Source organism: Ziziphus jujuba, chromosome 1 (genome assembly GCF_031755915.1).
Source record: "Ziziphus jujuba cultivar Dongzao chromosome 1, ASM3175591v1".
NCBI lineage: Eukaryota > Viridiplantae > Streptophyta > Magnoliopsida > Rosales > Rhamnaceae > Ziziphus > Ziziphus jujuba.
The window spans coordinates 9,441,327-9,456,787 of NC_083379.1; the positions used below are offsets into that span (position 1 = coordinate 9,441,327).

Below are 15,461 nucleotides of genomic sequence, written 5' to 3' on the forward strand. Positions count from 1 at the left end.
TCAAGTTCTAATGGTCACCTTGACCTCTAACCAACCTGTGATTAGAAACCTTGATATATAATGAAAATGCCACAATAGGTGATGGAAGACCTATTGATAAGTCAAATTAAAACACTCATTCACTAATAGTATTTTAAGTGTTCAAAGAGAACAAAGAAAATTCAATCTCACAAATACTTTTCTGTATGAATAAAGTGCTGAATGTTATTGATAAAACAAGCCGTTAAATAGGCTAAAAAGTTACAAAATAGAATCCTAATTAACTAGGAAAAACCGGCCACCAAAAGAAAAGGAAACAAGTTGGCCGAATTTTACACTAATTTCCTAAACTAATTTGTATTAATTAATTCTTTTATTTTTGAATAAGGAATTAATTAATTTACAATGAAAAATAGTAAAATAATAACTTTCTTAAGTTGATTTGTCCAGACAATAAATAAATAAAAACAAAACAAAAAGTCAAATGCAAATTAGGTAACGAGTTGACTAATTTGACAACTAAGCTAACTTATGTCTGATGTCCGAGTTAACTTGTGATGTTCGAGTAAACTTATGTCTGTGTAATGTTCGAGCTAACTTATGTCTGCCTGATGTCCAAACTAAGTTATGTCTGATGTTCGAAGTACAAAGTCCAATGTATGGGTGTCCGATATATGATGTCTGATGACAGATGTCCAATGTATGGGTGTCCAATGTAAAATGTCCGATGTATGATGTCTGGTGACAGCTACCAGGGTCCATATCAACCTCCACCACTTGGATGCTTAAAACAAATCTTGTATCTTGAGGTATGGACAAGCCTTTTTGAGAATGAATTACTCTTTGAATAAAGGTGGCAAAGTTGTCCTTAAACCTCTTAGCTTGAACCCAAGTGATCGGCTCGGTCTTCATCGGTATCGGATTAGTACCCCAGTGGGTTATCGGTTGTGCGAACTTGGGCAGATTGACACCACGAGACGAACGAACCAGTTGAGTAATTGGAAAATGCTTGCACATTATATACATAGTATTGGTCATATCAAGATACGACAAAGAACTATTTATAAGATCAGCAACAGTTTGATTGTTCTCTATTAGTGCAGATAAACAATCCTAATCTCATGTACATATCTTATTATCCTAGCCGTATCCTTATCTCATGTAAATATTTTATTTACTTAGTTATCGGGTTGTTAGTTCAAAGTCATCAGTCCTCATCCATCATTAACTTTGTTGTATATATAAGCTTGCTGTACACATCTGAGAGTAGCAGTTTTATAATAATACAAAATATATTAAATATTTTCATGGTATCAGAGCCTCAAAAGACTCACGTCATGGCCTTGACAACGATCACCTCCAAAATTCCTCCACTCGGCTAAGTTTCATTCCCAAACTCCAACTTCCCTTTTAAACTTGAAAAATGGCAACTACTTGTTGTGGAAATCCCATATACTACCTGCAGTAATCGGAAGGAACTTTGAAGGCTTCGTGAAAGGAGAAATTCAAGAACCACCAAAGACCATGCAGCTCAACAACATTGGTGATCAATCCAGACTACCAACTGTGGTCGAGGTTGGATTCAACCTTGCTTGTCTGGATGATGTCCTCCATCTCATGAGAGGTGCTTACACAAATTGTCAAACACGAGACCACTTTCCAATTATGGAATTCTTTGGAAAAACTTTTTAGGACTCATTCTAGAGCAAGAATGATGCAACTTAGATTGCAAATGCAATCAACTAAAAAAGGGTCACTCACAATGAGTGCTTATTTTTCAAAAATGAAGGAGACAGCAGACAACATTACACTAGCAAGTTATGATGTTACAAATGATGATTTTATTATACATTTGTTGCAAGGATTACCTATAGAGTATGATCCCATCATAGCAAACATTAACTCACAGTGGGACCCTCTTACAATTGAGGAAATTCAATCCTTGCTTCTTAGACAAGAGATTCAACTTCAGCAAACTGCAACTGAAATTACACCATCAGCTCATATAGTTGACAAAGGCAAGCAAAAAGAAAGCCGCAATGCAAATAAACCCGAATGGTTTGATCAAGAAAGGCTTGGAGGAACACGTGGTCATGGCAGTGGCAGAGGTTGAAATGAAGGAAGAGGTGGACATAGTTCACGTATTATTTGTCAAATCTGCATTGTTCCTGGACATTCTGCAAATCAATGTTGGTATAGGTTTGATAAAAATTTCCAGCCTACTAATAATTCTAAGTCTGCAGCATATTATTCCTCCCCAAATATAGTTGCCAATCCAGAGTGGCTACTTGAAAGTGGAGCTACTAATCATGTTACTTCAGATCATTCCAATATTCATAAAAAATATGAGTATGGTGGAACAGAGAAGTTAATTATCGGGAATGGTCAAGTTTTGCCAATTTCTCATACTGGATTGTCCTTTGTTCAATTACCACATAAAAAAAAGTTAATTTTGAAGGATATTTTGCATGTTCCACACATAAAAAAAATCTATTTAAGTATTGCCAAATTGACATTTGATAATCATGCAATAGTTGAATTTAATTCTGAAAATGTTTTTGTGAAGGATCAGGTTATGAAGAGGGTGCTTTTACAAGGAACACTTAGAGGGGGTCTCTATCGGATCCATTTTCCAAATAGCTTATCATGTCAATTTTCAAGTTCTTTAAATAATCCTAGGCCTAAATTATTTTCTGCTCATTTATCTAAAAATAACACCTAGCATTATCGCATAGATCACCCAAATTTATCAGTTATCAGGACTCTTGTTTCTCAATGTAAGGATATTCATTTTGATTTTTCCAAAATAATATAAATAAGTTTTGTTCTTCCTGCCAACTTGGAAAAATACATCGATTACATGCAACCCATCTCTAACTCGATCAAAAGCACCTCTTGATCTTATTCACTCTGGTGTGTGGGGTCCAACACTAGTTTTGTTTCATAAAGGGTATAGGTATTATATGTTTTATATGGATGATTTTTCACGTTATTCATGGGTTTATCCAATGCAATTAAAGTCAAAGGTTTCAAAAATATTTTTTCAATTAAATTAATGGTTGAAAATTTATTTCAAACCAAAATAAAAGTTTTTCAATCTGATTGGGGTGGTGAATTTCGTCCGCTCAAAATTCTTTTGTCCAATTTTGGTATTGTTTTTCAACATCCATGCCTATATACGCATAATCAAAATGGAAGAGTTGAACAGAAACACCGCCATATAATTGAGACTACATTATCACTTCTTGCTCACAGTCACCTACCTTTGTCATATTGGTGGTATGCATGTGCTACTGCCACCTTCTTAATTAACAGACTCCCAACTAAAATTTTAAATCAAAAATCTCCATATCAAATGCTTTTTAATAAAGAATTTGAATTTTCCAAATTAAAGGTTTTTGGCTGTGAGTGTTATCCTTTTCTCAGGTCGTACAACTCTCAAAAATTCTCTTTTCATTCTGAATAGTCCATTTTTCTTGGGTATAGTAGTGAGCATAAAGGATATGTTTGTGAATGTTTATCGACAAAAAAAATTTATGTTACACCTAATGTTGTGTTTCATGAACACAACTTTCCTAATTAGACAATGAAAACTTCATCTAAAAAAAAGAAAAAAAAACCCATATTTTCATTCTTTGGGATGATGAAGTTTATCAGTTCCTGGTATAGGAAATGCTCAGATCATTGTATAGGCACCATGAAAGAAGTCACTAGAGAAAATGAGAGAAGGGAAACTTTTTATGCATTAATTGTCTGCAACATTTTCCCAATATCTTTTTCTCTTTCCATTGTTAGTAAGTAGTTTTCTTTTGTATAGCTGTATAACGATTTCTGTTTTCAAAGATTGGAATAGTTTTTAGTCTGAAATTTCATAATATGAAATATATTTAGGCTTCGACTCATTCATGCTTCTTTCGAGTAATTTTGGCTGCTCATTTCATGCCCAAGCATATTCACATTACAGCATATTTTAAAAGAAACTACAGAAAGTACAGCTCCCCAATATACACATTTTGAAGCAGAGTAGAGGACATGCCTTTCAACCATAAACTTACTTCTTTTTAAAAGGTTGGCCTTCCAAAGGTTGGTTCTCTAAAAATTATACAAACTAGACTTAAATTTTAGTTAACGGTGCACAAATACATCATCCTTTACAGAAAAAGGCCAAGAGAACTTAAAAGTACACGTAAGAAGCATAACTCTATTGCATACCGAACATATATTTACAATGGCAGCGTCAATGTATAGAAAGCAGATATAATAATCTCCCAACTCACACAATCAATGGCCTTCCTTGATGTTGTGAATTTTTTTTTCTCCCCTGTAATCAATTCCTGAATCTTGATTTTTTTCTCCAAACCCCGGAGACTTGATAGAGCAAGGGAAATCCTTCAATTTGTGGCAATGACTAACCTCTAAGCTATCTGAGGCTCTTAGAAGACTGCGCAAGCTCTTTTCTATCGGCTCCATTCTTATATTGATGTGTCTCAAATTTGTTGCTAGTCTGGTGCAAAAAGAAGGGATTTTGGAGGGATGAGCTCAAACACGACCCACCTTTCTTGTATTCATATCTGAGAATGCAATCAGTGAGAACATTGTCAGCTTCATAAATGCCTGAGCTTGGATTAAGATTGCCTTGGTTTCCCATTGATTCTGGTAATTTTCATTGCTTTGTGGGTAATATACTTTGTTGTTTGCATTGCCCAAGAGGTTCTGGCCAAGTTCTGTCTGCTTATCTTGACAAAGCCCATTTGAGGAAAGAGCTCCAGATAATCCATGACAGTTCAAATAATATGGGCATTTTATGTCATGTTTTCATTTTCTTCATTAATTTATTCGGGATGTTTGTTTGTCCATAAATGTTTAGGCACTTTTTTTTTTTTTTTGGTTCATAAGAAATATATGTTAGAATTTACGGATCTAAATATGCATAATAAATTCCAATAAAAACATAAAACACTAATCTCCAAACGCAACCATTGATAAATTGAATCTTTAATCCTGTAAAATAGAAAACAACGTAAAGTAGTATGTAACCGCCCAGTCCACCCGCATGAGATATTATTTGCTTTGGGTCCAGCCCGCACGGTTTTAAAAGGCCTCTCAAGGGAAAGATATCCACACCCACTTATATGGAGTGTTTCGTTCCCCTTTCCAACTGATGTGGGATCTCACAATCCACCCACCTTGGGGCCCAGCGTCCTCGCTGGTACACCGATCCGGATCCGGTTCTGATACCATCTGTAACAGCCCAGTCCACCCGCATGAGATATTGTCCGCTTTAGGTCCAGCCCGCACGGTCTTAAAAGGCCTCTCAAGGCAAAGGTCTCCACATCCATTTATATGGAGTGTTTCGTTCCCCTTTCCAACCGATGTGGGATCTCACATAGTACCTATAGACACAATACAGTATGTATCTGTTTGCTTACCCTAGACCTTTTATAGTCTCTGCAAGTCAAACTTACCTATTAATTTTAACACACACCAAAATAATAATAATTTAATAATATAATAATAATAATAAAATATGGGCAAGTCAAATGAGCTTATAAAGAGAGTTGGTTCTCCAGTCTAATGGGCCAACTGGAGTATTACAGAGAATGTGTTACCAAGGACCTTACTACAAAATAATAAAATAAGTCAGTCCCATTAATGGCATAAATAGGCCCTGTAAGTGAGTAAATCATTATGCTAAGTTCACAAATCATCATATATAATCCAAACTCACTTACTACAGAACCTCCAGAACCATAATGCCATTTCATCTAAATATATAGCATGTCGACAGGGCATAACAATATACTAGACTGGGCTATAGAGATTCTCTCAGTAAATCTCCCAAAATATGATACTATTTCAACTGAGCATTTTGCATACAATAAACTCAGTCTAGGTAGTAGAGATTTACCAAACCATGTGCAATCACCCAACACACACAATACCATTTCATCGAGCACATTGTGTATCGATAAGATGCAACAATGTACCTAAACTAGGTAGTAGGGACTCATCATGGTACCAGTGGATCAATATACACATATACATAGACTAAAAGTCTCAACAGGCCTGTAAATATAAGGAGCAATAGTATGTGTAATAAAACATCTCATAAATAAATAATAATCCATATATATCAATATATCAAAATACTCAATGAAATAAATAATACTCAACATGGATATTACTGCATAATACATAATAAACTCCCACTAACCCATAGCAGTCTCAATTTCCTAACAATCCCATACGGGACACATGCTCCTTGAATATGCCTATTGGTAAGGCCTTGGTCAGTAGATCTGCCACCATGCTATAAGTAGACGTGTGACCAATAGTAATGAGGCCCTCTTCAACTTTCTCTTTTACCACAAAATACTTTACATCAATGTACCTCGCACCAGGAGTACCTTTTAAATTATTGGAGAAAGACACCGCTGCAGTATTGTCATAATACATCGTAATAGCCTTTTCAATGGAGTTAGCTACTCCTACATCATGAATAAAATTCTGAAGCCAAATTGCATGATGAGTAGCCTTATAACACGCCACATACTCTGCTTCCATAGTCGAGGATGCTATCACTGACTGCTTGGCACTCCGCCAAGACACAGCACCTCCTGCCATGATAAATATATATCCAGTGGTAGATTTCTTATCATCCACACAGCCTTTATAATCTGCATCACTATAATCAACTACATCAAGAGAGTTGGTATGTCGATATGTCAACATATGATCTTTAGTATCTTGTAGATACCTAAAGACCTTCTTAACTTCTTGGTAATGAATAGGATCAGGATTGCTCATAAATCTACCAAGCACACCCACAGCAAAAGCTATATCAGGCCGTATACAAACTTAAGCATACATCAAACTACCCACTGCTGAAGAACAACGAATATTTCTTATCACCATCCTCTCTCTATCATTTTTGGGACATTGATCCTTAGAAAACCTTTCACCCTTCGTGATCGGTACACTTCTAGGAGAACAATTATGCATATCAAACCTCTTAAGTATTCTATCAATATAGGCTCTCTAAGACAACTGCAACACATAATTAATTCTATTTCAAACAATCTTAATCCCCAAAACACAAAAAGCCTCACCAAGATCTTTCATATCAAAATGGTTGCACAACATATGTTTTGTCTTAGCCAATAGGTCAATGTCATTGGTAGCCAAGAGTATGTCATCAACATACAATACCAGAAATATAAAACTGCTCCCACTGACTTTCATATATATGCACCTATCAACTATATTCTCCTTAAAATGACTTTTGGTGTAGCCTTATCAAACTTGAGATACCATTGCCTTGAAGCTTGCTTAAGACTATAAATTGACTTCTTAAGCTTACAAACCAAATTACCATTCCCTGTTTACTAAAAGCCAACTGGTTGAACCATACATACATCCTCATATAAATCACCATTCAGAAAAAGCAGTTCTAACATCCATTTGGTGTAACTCCAGGTCATAATGCGCCACAATTTTCATAATGATTCTAAAAGAATTCTTTGTGGATACAGGAGAGAATGTCTCTATATAATCAATTCATTTCTTCTGGCTAAACCCTTTGGCAACAAGTCTAGCCTTATACCTCTTCACTTGTCCATCAGAGTCTCTTTTAGTCTTAAAGACCCATTTGCATCCTATAGGCTTGCTACTCATTGGTAACTCAACCAAATCCTAAACATCATTTGATGCCATGGATTTCATTTCATCTTCCATTATGTCCAACCAAAAATTTGAGTGTGAACTGCTTATAGCCTCCTCATAAGTGACTGGATCTGAATCATCACTTATGTCAAAATCATGTTCCTGGAAGTAAACCTCATAATCATTAGGAATAGTTGACCTCCTAGTCCTTTGTGACCTTCTTAAAGGTACATCAGCATCTACAATAGCTGGAATATCCTGCCTTTCAATAATGGGTTCATCAACTACTAGATTAATAACATCTCTATCAGGAACAACAACATTGGGAATGAATACATTTTCTTCTCTAAATTGAGACTCCTTTGAACCATTACTATCATCAAATCCAAAATCATCTTCAAAATAAACAGCCCTATCTAACTTTACAATTCTGGTGGTATGAGATGGACAAAAGAATTTTGAACCCCTAGATCCAATACAATAACCAACAAAATATCCACTGATAGTTTTAGGATCCAACTTCTTAATTTGAGGATTATAAATCCTTACTTCAACTTTGCAACCCCATACTCGAAAATTGTGCAAATTAGGCTTTTTTTCTGACCACAACTCAAAAGGAGTCTTAGGAACGGATTTACTTGGTACTTGATTCAAAATATAAGCTGCTGTCCTTAAAGCCTCTGCCCACAAGTAATCTAGCAAACTAGAATTTGCTAACATAAATCGTACCATATCCAACAAAGTGCGATTCCTCCTCTCAGCTATGTCATTCTGCTGAGGCATACCAGGCATTGTATATTGTACATCAATACCACACTCACGTAAATAATTTACGAATGGTCCTGGGTTCTATCCAGTCTCATCATATTTGCCATAAAACTCACCACCTCTATCAGACCTCACAGTCTTTATCTTCTTATCCTTTTGAAGCTCCATCTTTACCTTAAACTCCATAAAAGCAACTAAAGAATCTGACTTCTCATGGATAAGCTCAACATGTCCATAATGAGAGAAATCATCAATGAAGGTAATAAAATACCTATAACCATCCAAAGCAGTTAGTGTGAATGGTCCACATATATCAGTATGGATTAACTCCAAAACATCTCCACACCTCACTATCTTATCCTTTCTAACCTTAGAAGTTAATTTCCCTTTCACAAATTCAACACAAGTTGACAGATCAGAGAAATCAAAATTAGGAAGCATTCTATCCTTCATTAACCTTTCTATTTTGTGCCTAGAAATATGTCCCAAATACTTATGCCACAACATTAAGGAATTATCATTAACTCTTGGAAGTTTAGAATCAACAACAGCGGCAACAACAAAATTAACAGAAGAATTAAGACCATTACTAAATAAATTAAGTCTATATAAATTTCCACATAAAGTTTCAGAACTCACAACTTTATCATTCTTATACATCTCAACTTTATTATTACCAAACAAAAAACTAAAACCTTGACGATTCAAAAGAGAAATAGATAATAAGTTCGTCTTATTGAAGGTACATATGAACCTTCTTATAATTCTAAAACATATCCAGTGGCAAGCTTCAACTTGATTATTCCTATGATATTCACCTTCACTCTTTAGCTATCTCCCATATAAACATGCTACTTAAGATTGGTTGGCCTCCTTTGCCTTATCATCCCCTGCAATGAATTAGTAACATGAATTATTGCTCCAGTATCTAGCCACCAAGAATTCATAGGCACGTCAATAATATTGGTCTCAATCATTAAAATATTATCTTTCTTCTCTCGCTTTCCCTTTAAACTCCAACAACCTATCTTCTTGTGTCCAACTTTGTTGAAATAGCCGCACATTCCATTGAAGTATTGTTTCCTTTCTCCTATTCGATAAGCCCCATCATACTTAGTATTATTTAAAAAATTCAAATAATGATACTTCTCATTCATATCAAACTTAATAAATTTCTTTCCTATCTCTTCAAGAAGTTTCTTCTCAGTGTCAACCTTATGAATAGTAGCATATATAGCTTTATCCATATAGTTCTCCATCATCATGATGCAGCACTTATTAGAGTGCTTCTTATGCTCATAAAGTTTCCTAACTGCTGCACTACTCTCATCAATTGGTAACTCTGGTGGATCTACCTCCAAAGCCAAATCCAATTTCATAAAGGTCAAATTCATAACCAAGGTCTTTTTCCACTTCTGATAATTTTTCCTATATAACTTTATCATGGTAATCATTGGTAGAGTATTCGGGATGCTACTAACTGTGAAAATAGTAACACGACAAAGCATTTAATATACATAAAACAATAACTATTTTCCAGCCTCTCAACATAAAACATAAAATTAATATCGCTAGGGTCTTTTTAGCATTAAAGATATCCTTTTGCGGGTCAGGGACAGTCAACCAAATAACCAGAATAAAAATGCATTGAATTGAATTACCGACAGGGTAACTCAGAACCTGCGATTCATGGCATTTAATTAACTTCCACTACTATTCCAAGCGTCATACAAAGCAACTAAAACCACCATTAAGGTAGCCTAGTTATAAAGATCCTGGTTAATAAATGGGAGAAATATAACATATTGGCAATTTCATGAAATAGGTAAATATAAAATATCACATCCACTATGCCAACATATATTATATTGATACACATAATGCAGACAAAATAAGTTTCACGACAGGTGAGTATCTAAAATTCCACACTACTATACCAACTAGGCATAAAGCTTCTTTAGGGAAAGCTAACACAATCCAATTCTCCAAACATAGATCTTTAATTGAATTCAAGAAAATTGAAATGGAATAAATAAATAAATAAATAAATAACAATTTTTTTTTTAATAATATTGAACAATGGATAAATAAATAAAGAAATAAACAAACAAATAATCACAAATAAATAATAAATATAAATAAGAAAAAAAAAAATTGTCTCGGCTACTGATGTCACCAAAAGGGGTGCTGATGTCATCGTCTTCTTCCCTCAGCCAGGTTGTAGGTCAACCCAGTTTTCTAGTTAACGGGTCGTGTGACGCACTTCCCAACTCGGCTAGAGACACACCATTCCGGCCATCGTTTTCTGTGAAATTGGTACCAATTTACTCCTTTTGATGTGGGTAACAATTCTAAGGGATCAATTTGGCGAAAAAGAAGCTTAAAATAAACGCCCAAATCAGGAGTTATATTCGGCAAAAAACTCCAAATAAACATCCATGGAATCACAAAAAATTCCAAAAAATTTTGGGCAAAATTGGTGCCATTTTATTCGCCTCTTCTTGGGAAACTTTTTCCCCAAATCATTTTGGTCCAAAGACCTAGAAAATTAAACACCCAAGTAAGAATATTATTCGGCCATGGGTTTCTCAAAATATTTTTTTTTATTATTATTAGGAAAAATTAGATGTTTCAATACATAATTACGGCTCCAAAATTATTCCATTCAACTTAGAAAACATAATACCATAATACCCAGATAAAGATTTGTCAAGAAACAATTTTTTTTTTTTATTACACATAATAGTTGGGCATGAATATATATACATATATATTGTTTGGCAGACATCACAAACACGACGTGTAATCTCAGATCCATCAAGAAAAAGGGAAATAATTAAAAATATAAACATCATGTAATCAATTTACACAATCAATATTCAATGGCTGAAACACAATTTAATATACACAGTATTAACACAGTCAGTATAACAAAAAATTTCAAAAGAATTCATTGTGCATATTAACCATGCTCTGATACCTATTGTTAGAATTTACAGATCTAAATATTCATAATAAATTCCAATAAAACATAATATACTGACCTCCAAAAGCAGTCATTGATAAATTGAATCTTTAATCCTGCAAAATAGAAAACAACATAAAATAGCGCCTATGGACACATAGCTCTTAAACCACTCTCAATAATTTTTGAAAACCATAATCACAAAATACAGTATGTATCTGTTTGCTTGCCCTAGACCTTTTATAGTTTATATAAGTCAGACTTATCGATTAATTTTAACATACACTAAAATAATAATAATTTAATAATATAATAATAATAATAAAATATGGGTAAGTCGAATGGGCTTATAAAGAGAATTGGTTCTCTAGTCCAATGGGCCAACTAGAGTATTACAGAGAATGTGTGACCAAGGACCCTACTACAAAATAATAAAATAAGTCAGTCCCATTAATGACATAAATAGGCCCTGTAAGTGAGTAACTGATTATACTAAATCCATAAATATTTTTTTATTTAACAATATATATTTAAAAAAAATATACTTTGCTTGTAACATTCTTATTGGTCCACTTGTAAAGATCAATAATTCATAAATTTCTTTTAACAGTTATGATAAGAAATTGAAAAAAAGGGTGATATTGACTGATCTATAGATTAATTATTAAGTTGGAATTAAATAGTGGACCAATAAGAATGTTATGCTTGTCCTCTGCAAAAAACATTATTTATGAGGCTTTCGCATTGCTTTTTATGTTCACTGCTCCACCCAATTTCATCAAGGCCTTGAATCTACACCATGCATTTTCATTTTTTGTCGTATGCTTTTCAAATCAAATTGGACAAAAATAAATAAATAAATAAATAAATAATTTGGGCAAATTGTAATAATTTTCTGTATCAACATGAGCAGGTCCAATAACATTTGCAGAGAAGATGGTAGTGGCAGTGTTTTCGGTGCGTTTCCAAAGTACTCATTAATGTTTTATTAACACTGCCTCTCTTGGCTGTATTTTACTTCCATATAACATGACAGAATTTGTGCAGGTGCTACTATTCTATGGATGACAAGAAGCATAATAGGTGATATTCCAGGTTGGGCCGCACTCTTCAATGTGCAAGCTGGTGATGGAACTGTCAGTTTATGTTTCTCTGCTATCAAGAAAATCCCAAATGCCATCCACACATATGTAATTCCTTATTGAATTCAAATTGATTATTTATTTATTTATTTTTTCTAACTCTGAAATTTGAGAATAGGTGATGATGGCAACCTTGTTGTTCATAATTCCAAACAAGAAGCAAAGTTGATAGATTGGAAAAAATGCAAGAAACTACCTTGGAACATCATATTGCTGTTAGGTGCTAGCTTTACCATAGCTGATGGTGTCCGAACTATCGGCCTGACAGATATATTGTCGAAAGCCTTGGATTTCTTGGAGGAAGCTCCATATTTAGCCATTGCCCCTGCTGTCTGTCTTATAAGTGAGACTATCACTGAGTTCATGTCAAACAATGCCACTACAACCCTTGTGATTCCTCTGCTGGTTCAGATTGCACACAGTATGCATGTCCACCCACTTTTGCTTTTGGTTCCTGGAGCAATTGGTGCACAGTTTGCATTCTTGCTCCCAATAGGATCACCTTCAAATGTTGTTGGGTTTTCAATGGCCATATTGAAATCAAAGATATGATCAAGATTGGTATCCCACTTAAAATTGCTGGAATTGCTGCACTTTCCTTTTTGATGCCTACGCTTGGTAATTAATTACTAATCCATCCCCTAGTCTTTTGCTCACCTATTTCATTAATCTTAATAGATTAGAAAATTGCTGGAATTGCTGCACTTTCCCTTTTGATGCCTACGCTTGGTAATTAATTACTAATCCATCCCCTAATCTTTTGCTCACCTATTTCATTAATCTTAATAGATTAGAAAATTTGTAGGCACTATACTGTATGTGTGTCATTAATAACTGAGTTTTGCTTCTGCAGGAGCTTATGTATTCGGGACCAGTCAAATAATTGGCAAATCCTTGCATATTGTAGTATTAGTCATAACAAGAACAACAGTTTGATTGTTCTATGGGACGATGAAGTGTATCAGTTCCTGACATAGGAAAAGTTCAGATCATTGTATAGGCACCATGAAACAACTCACTAGAGAAAATGAGAGAAGGGAAATTTTTTACACATCAAATTTCTGCAACACTTTCCCCATATCGTTTTTCCTTTCCTTTGTTGGTAAGTAGTTTTCGTTTGTATATCTATATAACGATTTCTGTTTCCAGATATTGGAACCGTTTTGAGAATTTCATAATGTGAAATATATCTCATTCATGCTCCTTTTGAGTAGTTTTGGCTGCTCACTTCATGGCCAAACACATTTACATTACAGCAGATTTTAAAGGAAACAGAAAGAAAGTACAGCAGCTCGATATACACCTTTTGATGCAGAGTACAGGACATGCCTCTCAAACTATGAACTTACTTCCTCTTAAAAGGTTGGCCTGCCAAACGTTGGTGCACTAAAAATTTTGTAAACTGGACTTAAGTTTCATTTAATGGTACACAAATACATCATCCCGTACAGAAAAAGGCCTAGAGAACTTACAAGTACACCAAAGAAGCATTGTTATACTGTACACCGAACATATATTTACAATGACAACGTCAATGTATGGAAAGCAAATATAATAATTTCCAACTCACACAATCATTGACCTTCCTTGACAATGCGATTTCCACCCCCAACGCCCCACCCCCGGGTGAATCAATTACTGAAACTTGATTTTTACTCCAAACCTCTGGTGACTTGACAGAGCATGGGAAATCCTTCAATTTGTAGCAATGATTAACCTCCAAGCTATCCGAGACTCTTAGAAAACTGCCCAAGCTCTTCTCTATCTGCTCCATTCTCATATTGATGTGTTACACATTTGTTGCCAGTTCTGTTGCAAAAAGATGGGGTTATCGTGGCAGGATGAGCCAACCTCAATGTTTTTTACTAGAAGAGAAAATCTTCTACGTTGAAGATATTCCAAAGTAGCCACACAAAGAGAACCTTAATTGAGATTTATTAGAATATATTTATGTTAGAAGATGGTAGGGTTGATCCATTGATGGGCAGCATGTGATGCCAAAGATATGAAAGGAAAGGAATTGTGAAATATTTGGAAAAGGGAGAAATTTGTGTGGAGATTACTGATTGGCCAAAAGTGAAATCTTGGTTTCCATTAAATGTGGTAGACACAAAATTATTATTCGTTAATTACCTTAGATTTTGCTCTAAATTGATTTCATTCTTGCGGGGTTAACTCTTGGATGGTTAAAGAAAAAAAAGTTATATTGATGGCCAGCACGTGATACCAATAGGCCTGGTAATATGTCATGTTAAATCGTGTTCGTGTTGTGTTGTATCGTGTTCATGTGGAATTAAATTAACCCAAACACTAAACGTTAAGCTTTCGTGTGAAAATAGATAAATTCGAACCCATTCGATAATTTTTCGTGTAACCCATCACCCAACCCGTTAACCCATTAATAATAAATATAAATTTGAAAATTTAAATTTCATTTAGTTTGAATAATAAAATAATAATTTTTTAAAAAAAATTACAAAGGTTCTTGTTTGCTTTTAGATTTTCTAAAAATTAAATTAAAAAAGAATAAATTAGTACATATTTAACAATAAATTAAGTAATTTTAATATTATAAAACTTGTGTAATCGCCAAAATACTCCTCTTCAATGGGACTAATGGGTTTATTGTGTTTCACCTATTAAAACTCATTAATTTATTGGGTCTTATTGGATTATATTGATATAGAACCAACACGATATTGTCAACCCAAACCTGTAAATTATCGTATGGGTTCGTATCGTGTTATCGTATCGTATGAGATTTTGTTAGGCCTTGATGCCAAGGATATCAAAGGAAAGGAATCGTGATATATTTGGAAATAGGGAGAAATTTGTGTGGAGATCACGGATTGGCCAAAAGTTAAATCTTGCTTTCCACTAAATGTGGTAGATACAAAATTATTATTCCTTAATTACCTTAGATTTTGCTTTAAATTGATTTCATT

At 34.4% G+C, this 15,461-nt stretch overlaps 1 pseudogene; it reads left to right on the forward strand.

The window, feature by feature from the left end:
* The first annotated feature begins 1,762 nt into the window (after positions 1-1,762).
* LOC107435403 (tonoplast dicarboxylate transporter-like) lies at positions 1,763-13,452 on the forward strand (annotated as a pseudogene).
* Positions 13,453-15,461: the final 2,009 nt, after the last annotated feature.